This window comes from Leptodactylus fuscus, chromosome 1 (assembly GCF_031893055.1).
Source record: "Leptodactylus fuscus isolate aLepFus1 chromosome 1, aLepFus1.hap2, whole genome shotgun sequence".
In the NCBI taxonomy this organism is placed as follows: domain Eukaryota; kingdom Metazoa; phylum Chordata; class Amphibia; order Anura; family Leptodactylidae; genus Leptodactylus; species Leptodactylus fuscus.
Window position 1 is genome coordinate 112,780,629 of NC_134265.1, and position 10,149 is coordinate 112,790,777.

General features: G+C 45.4%; 1 non-coding gene across 1 annotated transcript; it reads left to right on the forward strand.

Moving 5' to 3' along the window:
• Window positions 1–7,836: 7,836 nt before the first annotated feature.
• LOC142190776 (U4 spliceosomal RNA) lies at window positions 7,837–7,977 on the forward strand. Its single transcript, XR_012714430.1, has one exon. It is a non-coding gene; the product is annotated as a U4 spliceosomal RNA (small nuclear RNA).
• Window positions 7,978–10,149: the final 2,172 nt, after the last annotated feature.

Below are 10,149 nucleotides of genomic sequence, written 5' to 3' on the forward strand. Positions count from 1 at the left end.
CCGACAGCCAATAGGAGCGACAAACTACAATTCCCACAGTGCTTTGCGCGGGGAGGGGGCGTTCGAGACTTGGTTCAACTATATATACGCGTGGTGTAGAAGATGAGAGGATGCATGGGAGGCGGTAGTGACAGGGCCCTCCACATCTACAGGATGGGTCGTTATGTAGAAGATGAGAGGATGCATGGGGGGCGGTAGTGACAGGGCCCTCCACATCTACAGGATGGGTCGTTACCCAGACAGCCAGCAGGCTTTAATAATAATATTATTTTCAGTAGAGATCCATCAGTTCCGGTGCAGCTCACAGACCTATCAGCTCATGGTCACACTATGTTAACTCTTAGGTCAGCTTTATTAGACCTGTAACCCCACCTTAGTCAGTTGCTTCCGTTAAAGGGATCAAAATATTAATCACCTATAAGACCCGGTTCACATCTGCGTTCGGTATTCTATTCGGAGAGTCAGCTTGGGGACCCTGCCAAATGGAATACCAAACGCATTAAAAAGCGGTGAGCAATGAAAGCACATGGACCCCATAAAGTATAATGGGGCTCGTGTGTTTTCAACACAGTGTCCGCATGAATCATGCAGAGAGGAAAGTACTTAAAGCACTACTTTTCTCTCTGCATGATTCATGCGGACACCGCGTGGAAAACACACAGACACCATTATAGAGTAAGGGGTCTGTGTGCTTTCATTGCTCACCACTTTTTAATGTGTTCGGTATTCCGTTTAGGCGGGTCCCCAAGCTGACTCTCCGAATAGAATACCGAATGCAGATGTGAACCAAGCCTAAGGGAATTGCTAGTTGTGCAATTCCCTTGAGCTACTGGTGAAACCAGAAAGAAGGGAAGAGAGAGACAGTGAGCCCTAAACTGGATCTAGACCCTGTCCCTACATACTTACCAGAACTGTCCTAGGCAACAGATGACAACTGGGCAGCAAAACCCTTCCTAGAAATAAGTGTCACAGAACAAAACAACCCAGAACTGAAGTCAGCAAGCCAAGGGTCAAAGCCAGAGAGACAAAGCAATACAAAATTATAATTGAAAAGAGTAGTCACAAGTGAGGTCAGAGGTCAGTAATACAATAGTAATAGTAAGTATGAAGCTAGTGAGGACAAAGTCACAGGACGGAGTCACAATAGCCAGCATACCCGTGTGGGCTGATGACCCGTATATAGGAAGTCAGTATCTGCCAGACTTGATTGGTAGATAGGCTTTCAATCACACAGGCAAGGCTAAGATTAACTATTCGATGAATAGAGGGAAACAAGGTGCAGCAGACAGGTGTGGTGGAAATTCACTTACAGAGGAGAAGAAATATAGCAGTGTTCACACAGAGCAACAAAAAACTCTAAGCAAAGAATCAAATTGAATACGCCTCCTGCACCGCAGCGTGCGAGCGGAGGGTGGCACAGAGATCTGAACAGGCAGATACGTTACATCACCTCTCCTTAGGACAGGTCATGACCTGACCCAAAATAAGCCCCAAGTCCAATTCTACTGCCATGGTGGGCTTACAATTTGAATTAGTGGAAATTTGTACATGGAATAGTTCTATTACCATACTGCATAATCTGCATAAATACTTAAGAGGTCAACTCTGTTTTTTCTCTGCCACACAGAATACAATTCAATGCCCTGAAAAAAATTGCATAATATGAATTAAGGCAAATTTGGAAAACAATGGAGATGGAATACAAAATATACGTGAAAGATCAGAAAGAAGAATGCTCATCTTCTTGTGGCCATGGGCACATGCAGTCGGCTCTGCCTGAGGCCTGATGGCAGACCCAACTGCGCATGCCTAGAAGCTTGAAACCCAGGACGGAAGAAGACACAGGGAGAGGGCGTTCCAGAAGAAGATGGAGGTGTCGCTGGAGATTTCTCTCGAAGCATTGGGACCGCCCCTAGTGCTGCTAGAGAACTAATTTGCATAATGAAGAAAACCGGGATATCTAACGAACGGCGGCGCGGAGAAGACTTCTAAAAGAAGAAGAGGAATAGTCTTTCTTAAGGCTATTCCTGCGTGTTCGTCAGAAAAAAAGGGTATTCAATGATAGGATCCCTTTAAGCAGGGAAAATTATGGGGAGGGCACCTAAGTCCTGCACTGCAGAGAGTCTTTTTTTTTTTTTTTTTTTTTTTTTTAAACAGTTCCAGACATTACAGAGGTTTGTGGGGTAAAACATAGCGACAGATTCCATTTAAGTGGTACTATGGGAAAAAAAGGATCGATTCTCTTATGTGCAGACGTACAGATGTAGCACCCTTTACTTGGCTTTCTGCAGACTGATATCTTATCTCAGAAGGCATTGAAAGCCATTGATAGAGTTCAGTTACCGCTCTGTGTCAGTGTTCTGCGTCTTGTTAACCTTTGCTACATCTGTAGTTATTGTTAGTGCATATACAGTATTTTACTACAACAGGAAGAGACATCCAAAATCCCCTTACAGAATAATGGGGTTAAGAGGTTCAATACACAATTACTCAGATTTCACAGGGATGCCGCATTACACCAGGGGCAAGGACGGGGGTCTCTTGTTATCATTACAGATATACAAACATTACAGCTTTCATTCCGCTATGCAGTGGGTGTAATAGTAATATTGTCCGTCCAAATAGCTGCTGGGATCCAGCCACCCCACTAAATAATTATGTCATGCACAATGCATTCAATGGGGAGTGTTTGTTCATTGTGTTTAATACTGGACAGTGTGAGATCACCAGCAAATCCTTCCCATGTATGGAAACTGCAATCTTCAGAGCCACACTTCTCCAACCCTGCACCCTGAATAGGAAAATGTGAGAATATCTCATTTATGCCACTGATCGCGGCTTTCCTGGCCTAAACATAACACTCTCCAATCTATGGGAACTTGTCACCGAACTCCTATAGTAAAGAGGATCTATGAGATGCTGCTAGTGACTACCTGGGCCAAACCACATTCCAGGGGGTCATCTGTGGTGTTTGTAACCTCCAGCCAGCCAGTTATCTCACTGTACGGCTTGTGAAACTCGCTATGGCGGTATGATGTCACCACCAGCGGCACTGCGCACTGGCCAACCAGTCTAATAAACCAAACCAGCAGTGCAAAAAACCTCCAACTGGGGTTGGGTTGGGATTGTCTTGTGCAACTTCCAGTAGTCATCCTTGAGGATTGGGCACCTTTGCAGACGTATGGAGGCTTATAAAGCCATATTCGCTCCACTAGGAGATTAAGATAAGATAAGATAAGATATTCCTTTAATAGTCCCACAATGGGGAAATTTCAGTGATACAGTTTCATAGATGGTACAGTAGTATATAACAGGAGAGAAACACATACAGCCCATGGCAGAGAAATCCTAGGAATCAGAGCAACTAAAAAAGAAAGAAACACAGACACACTGCAGGATCATTTAGTTCTCTGTGCGGATTGATGTTAATAATAATAATACAGCCGACTTGGTTGTAGGACACGAGGAGGGGGGTCACAGCATGTAGATATAACAAGCAGAAATTTTGCAGAAGTGGGGGACATGGTCAGCTATTATGATAACATGTGGCAGTTCTTTGGTACGTAGTGAGATCTCCTGATCACAGCTGATAGTTCGGTATCTTGTATCAGCACTATTGTCCTTTTAACCACAAAAAAATGCCCCAAATGTCCTTCATCACAAGCCCTCCTCCTCCTCCTTCCTTCTTACCACAGTGTTCTACTGCCCCAAGGAAGTCAGAGACCATCCAGGTATACATGGTGCTGCTCTCTTGCCAAGCTTCCATAACTCCTGGGGTAGGTGGGTGATGGTAGGTTCCCAGGCTGTAGCAGAGTCCCACGTGTCCACAGTAATAAAAAGAAAGAAATACCAGTCAGCTGTAGCATCTTCACACATCAGCAATTGACGCCAAAAATCATCTCCTTGAAGAAGAAGTCCACACTTCCATGTAGGTTTTCCTCCATGCCGCATGGTGAGCCATGCTGTCCTAGCTGGGGGGATGGTAACAGGCACATGTGGAAACCAGCTGAACCAGGTCTTGAGTCCATGCTTTACAATGGAAACAAAAGGAACGAAATATTCCACAGGGTCTTCCATTCAATTTATAGTTGCTAATTCATAGTGCTAGATTGCTTGGTTACAGGATTCTTGAAGATACAGAGAAAAAAGAGTGAAAAGGAAAGAAAAGTTTGCTCCCAGCTTGGAGCACTGCATCAAGGCAGCCAAGCCCCTCAGGGGGGCGGCGCCAAAAAAAATAAAAAAATTATGGGAAATATGCAAATCTGTGTCCCAGGATCTAATTGGTAAAACAGGGCCTCTGTACGCTACCTCTTAGGACAGCCCCTTTAACATCATGCATGACTTTTTCAATAAGTCTAAGGGCTAGTTCACACGTGGCAAAAGAGGGCGGATTTTGACGCAGAATCCTCCTCAAAATCCGCCCCCTCACAATAGAGGTCTATGTAGACCGCTAGCGTTCCTCTTTCTGCTAGCGGTTTGTTCCTGCTAGCGGAAAAAAGAAAAGAGCTGCCCTTTCTTCAGGCGGATTCCGTGGCTGATTCAGCCCTGGCGTCCGCCTCGCGACACCACCCTCCGGACTAGGCCACGAAGTAATGTGCACACACGGAATCCCCGTGTGAACTATCCCTAATAGATCCAACCAGATAGAAACAGCGCTGTCCACAGCTGGGATTCTGTTCCTTTTGGAATGGATATACTGGTTTGTCAATAACCCCGCATCATGTTATTATTCTTATTGAAAAAGTCATGCATGATGTAAGCGGGCTGTCCTAGAGGCAGCGTACATTGGCACTGTTTTCCTAATTACTTCCTGGGAAACATTTGCATACTCCAGTAGGAATGTAACCTCAGCAAACCTCTACTTTTTACACCACAACTACTCCCCACCTACCACATCTTTACTAACTAGCTAAGCCTATTTTCCATCTGTTCCACCACTATGGCACACCTTCCGCACAAGTAAATAATATGTAGGCCACTGCCTAAGGGGGCATTCACACTACCGTCGGTGTCCGACAGGTAGTGTCCGCTCCTAGTGTCCGCTCAAAATCTGGCACGGACATTAGGATGCGGACACTAGCTGTGTCCGTGACACCTGTCATTTATTTAAATGGGCATCGGGTGCATTCTTTTGCACTCCGTGCCTGTCCTTCCCTGTCCGCAAGTGAAGATGTTCGACTTCTCAAGCGGACAGAAAAACCCGACATGCAGGGTTCCTCTGTCAGCTTGAGAAGTCGGACATCTTCACTTGCAGACAGGGAAGGAAGGGCACGGAGTGCAAGAGAACGCACCCGATGCCCATTTAATTAAATGACAGGTGTCACGGACACAGCTAGTGTCCACTCCTAGTGTCCGTGCCAGATTTTGAGCGGACACTACATGTCGGACACCGACGGTAGTGTGAACGTCCCCTAACCCATTTCACCTTTCATACCTAGAAATCCCTAGAAACCCTTATCAACAATTTTCAGCCTGTGGCCCCATGATGTCCCAACTCCCTTAAGTGCTTGGTCTGTTCACCCCGTCATCCAGTCTCATTGACTATGTAGTCAATCTGCAGGCAGTGTAATACAGAGCAGGAGGGGCGGAGCAGATTTACTGTATATACTCGAGTATAAGCTGAATTTTTCAGCCCAGTTTTTGTGCTGAAAAAGCCCCCCTCGTCTAATACTAGAGCCCGCAAAAAAAAAATAAAAAATCTTTTTTTTTTGGAGGAGGGGTCTATGACCAGCCACAATATTAATGTATAGAATCTCCCATAAAATAGTGCAAAAAAAAAAAAAGATTTAAAAAATAAATAAATAAAAGTTGTAAATCCCTCCTTTCCCTGGAATACATATAAAAGCAGAAAATGACTGTGAAACACATACACATTAGGTATCCTGTGATACCTGACAGTGCCCGGTCTTCTGAATATAGGGTATCTGCAGTGCTCCTGTTCCGTGGGGAAGGGGTAAATAGGAGCACTGCAGATACCCTATATTCAGCCAGGCTGAATTCCAAGTGGGGGAAAAAACAAAACAGTCCTCAAGCTCAGGGAAGGGGCAGACAGACAACCAAAACACCCCTCCCCTTCCCCAGCATTTACTGCACCCAAAAACTCCGACCATTTTAATTTTTGAAATTTTCCAATAGCTGCTTCATTTCCCCCCCTCGGCTTATACTCGAGTCAATAAGTTTCCCAGAGTTTTGTGGTAAAATTAGGGGCCTCAGCTTATATTTGGGTCGGCTTATACTCGAGTATATACGGTATGTATAGTTTTATGGGAAAAGCACCAGGATAAGGCTAACTGTAGGATATCTGCTACAGGCCCACCTGCATCGAAAAACAGCCAAAAACATTGTTTTTTTCTGCAGCTTTCGGCCTCTATTGCTGGGTGGCTGGTACTAGATTTCAGCATTTGCATTGTAAACCGTAGATGAACACATGACACTTTTTACTTCCATTGACATTTATTACATGAGACACATTTCATTTATCACAATTTGTGTAGACAAAAAGTGGAGCTGTTACCCATCGGTACCCGTCTAGTTCCCGCACTGATAGATAGCTACGTGTTAGGGCTAATGCTTTGCTCTGTGGCGCCTCCTAACACACCTGTATAGTCTCTGTTAGACTGTATGCGTCTTGCCTGGAAACAATTCTAGAGAATATCTCTGCGCATATGGAATTTAATGGCTCATTTTCTGCTGGATTTTACAGTAAAAGCCTCTGTATGAAACAGGAGGCATATGGAGGTACAAGGGAGGCCTCACGTAAATGTATGACACCCTGATTTTGTCTTTGTACGAAATGGAGCTGTAATATGACTATACATATGGATTCCATACCTGGCCTGGATATATGCTCTACTATAAAATATGATAATACAGCAACAGGGTCGTTCTAATATATTAAGGGGCCCTGTTCAAACTTTAAGTGGACCCCCCCATAAATTAATATCATTCATCTAAATGCAGGTGGTGGGGAGGGATAGAATATAATGTATTCATATATACAGTTCCTGCACTGGGGCGACCATCACCACTGTATACAGAGTAGCTGCAGTGAAGATGTCATGTCGATGAGACCGTGGTCACCGCTCTCAGCTATATACCGCTATATGAGAGGTTTTAACTGGATCTTTAAGGAGGACCTTAATGGGAATAAGACTGATGTTACTATAGTTGATGGGGTCCATTGATGTCCCAGCACTTTAGTTCTATTTTTTTAGTTATTAGTTATTTTGTCTGTATAACAGAATAGATGAAAGGTAAAACCCCAGCCCAGTTATGATCCAGCTTCTCCTATCCAGTAACTATGACGGGTTACATAATGATCGTCCATCTATACAGACTCTGTGTGACATGTAACCACTTGCAGCGCGCAGCGGTGAGTGTTCTGACTTTCCGCTAGGTGGCGCTAGTTAGCGGACTAGAGTCATACATTAACAGCAATGTAATTCAGGAGACAGACACTCTGGTGAGCGGACTCGGCGCCGAGCGTCTCTATGATTATGGTCTTCACGCTTCTCATACGCTGTGGAGAGGATTTCGTTGAGTCAGCCATATCAGCTATCACTTCCCGTGTCGTGTGAATCCCGGGAAGAGGGACGGATGACGTCATGGGCCGGGCTCTGGATTTGCATGAAATACCCATCATGCACCGCAAGGCGCTATAATATTTTATATCATCTGTGTCGATATATTAGATGTTGTATTCGTGCGGCACACCGAGCGGGCGGGCTGGGGGAGTAGCAGTAGATGAATCAGTAGCAGAGTAGTGTATAGTGGGGCTCGCAGTAATCTAAACACACTCCCCGGGCAGTTGGGCTCTCGCTCCGCCAACTGATCATTAGCTTTGCGCAGTGGCAGTATCGTAGCCAATGAGGTTTATCCGAGGCGCGATTATTGCTAATTGAAAACTTTTCCCAATACCCCGCCGTGACGGCTTGAAATATAGCCGGCACCGGCAATTTTTGACAGTCTCTACGGAGACTGAACTTGTTTGGTGAAAAATAGATTGAGTATCACTGTAACAGGGTAGGGATAGGATATGGCTGTGTATAAATTCGTGTAATGCTGATCTGTGTTCTCTGCAATATCCATGCGGTAGATGCTTGCAGGTGGCTGATTGTGTCACTTCTATAATGTGTCTATCCTGTCAGTCACATACACTCACCGGCCACTTTATTAGGTACACCATGCTAGTAACGGGTTGGACCCCCTTTTGCCTTCAGAACTGCCTCAATTCTTCGTGGCATAGATTCAACAAGGTGCTGGAAGCATTCCTCAGAGATTTTGGTCCATATTGACATGATGGCATCACACAGTTGCCGCAGATTTGTCGGCTGCACATCCATGATGCGAATCTCCCGTTCCACCACATCCCAAAGATGCTCTATTGGATTGAGATCTGGTGACTGTGGAGGCCATTGGAGTACAGTGAACTCATTGTCATGTTCAAGAAACCAGTCTGAGATGATTCCAGCTTTATGACATGGCGCATTATCCTGCTGAAAGTAGCCATCAGATGTTGGGTACATTATGGTCATAAAGGGATGGACATGGTCAGCAACAATACTCAGGTAGGCTTTGGCGTTGCAACGATGCTCAATTGGTACCAAGGGGCCCAAAGAGTGCCAAGAAAATATTTCCCACACCATGACACCACCACCACCAGCCTGAACCGTTGATACAAGGCAGGATGGATCCATGCTTTCATGTTGTTGACGCCAAATTCTGACCCTACCATCCGAATGTCGCAGCAGAAATCGAGACTCATCAGACCAGGCAACGTTTTTCCAATCTTCAATTGTCCAATTTCGATGAGCTTGTGCAAATTGTAGCCTCAGTTTCCTGTTCTTAGCTGAAAGGAGTGGCACCCGGTGTGGTCTTCGGCTGCTGTAGCCCATCTGCCTCAAAGTTCGACGTACTGTGCGTTCAGAGATGCTCTTCTGGCTACCTTGGTTGTAACGGGTGGCTATTTGAGTCACTGTTGCCTTTCTATCAGCTCGAACCAGTCTGGCCATTCTCCTCTGACCTCTGGCATCAACAACGCATTTCCGCCCACAGAACTGCCGCTCACTGGATGTTTTTTCTTTTTCGGACCATTCTCTGTAAACCCTAGAGATGGTTGTGCGTGAAAATCCCAGTAGATCAGCAGTTTCTGAAATACTCAGACCAGCCCTTCTGGCACCAACAACCATGCCACGTTCAAAGGCACTCAAATCACCTTTCTTCCCCATACTGATGCTCGGTCTGAACTGCAGGAGATTGTCTTGACCATGTCTACATGCCTAAATGCACTGAGTTGCCGCCATGTGATTGGCTGATTAGAAATTAAGTGTTAACGAGCAGTTGGACAGGTGTACCTAATAAAGTGGCCGGTGAGTGTATGTGTAGTATACTATACATTTGTCGCAACATAAAAAGCTTATAAACAGTGATGCTGGGATCACACCAGCGTTCGGCACTCCATTCTCAGGTTCCTGTCATGCCAAGTCCAGCCGTGAGCGTCGGTGAGTGTTTTATGCGGTCCGCGGCTAAACAGTTTTTTTTAAACCGGACACGGAGTACTGCATGTCCGACTCTGTGTCCGGTTTTAAAAAAAACTGTTTCGCCGCGGACCGCATAAAACGCTCACGGCTGGACACTTTTCAAACCCATTCAAATGAATGGGATTGAAACATGCTGGCAGGTTACCGTCTTCTGCCCCTGTTTTGTGCAGGAAACGGAAACCTGCAGAACAGAGTACGAGCGCAGATGTGAACAAGCCCTTAGCTGCATCATCCGACTCTGCTCATTGAAAATAGACAACTCCATTGGCTCTTTATTTAATACATTGTTACGTGACTGGCGAGGTCTGTATAAGATGGCGATATACAAGTAAGCAAAAGAAATAAAAAGTGTTCTGCAGAAAGCCGATAAAAGGGGCGGGACTAACAGTATAGGGGCGGAGTTAGCTGGCTGCAGAGCAAGAAAAGCAGTAAAAAGAGTTGGTTCTCAGCCAGGAGCCGATTCCTGTTGTTCACTTGAAAGAACCGGAACATCACTAGTGGTCACCTGTTTCCATTTGGTTACAGCAGCAGCTCTGCTAGGGCTATGTTCACATCTGCGCCGGAATCTCAATGTCCACCTGAAAATCAAGAGGAAAAATCCTGCACAGAA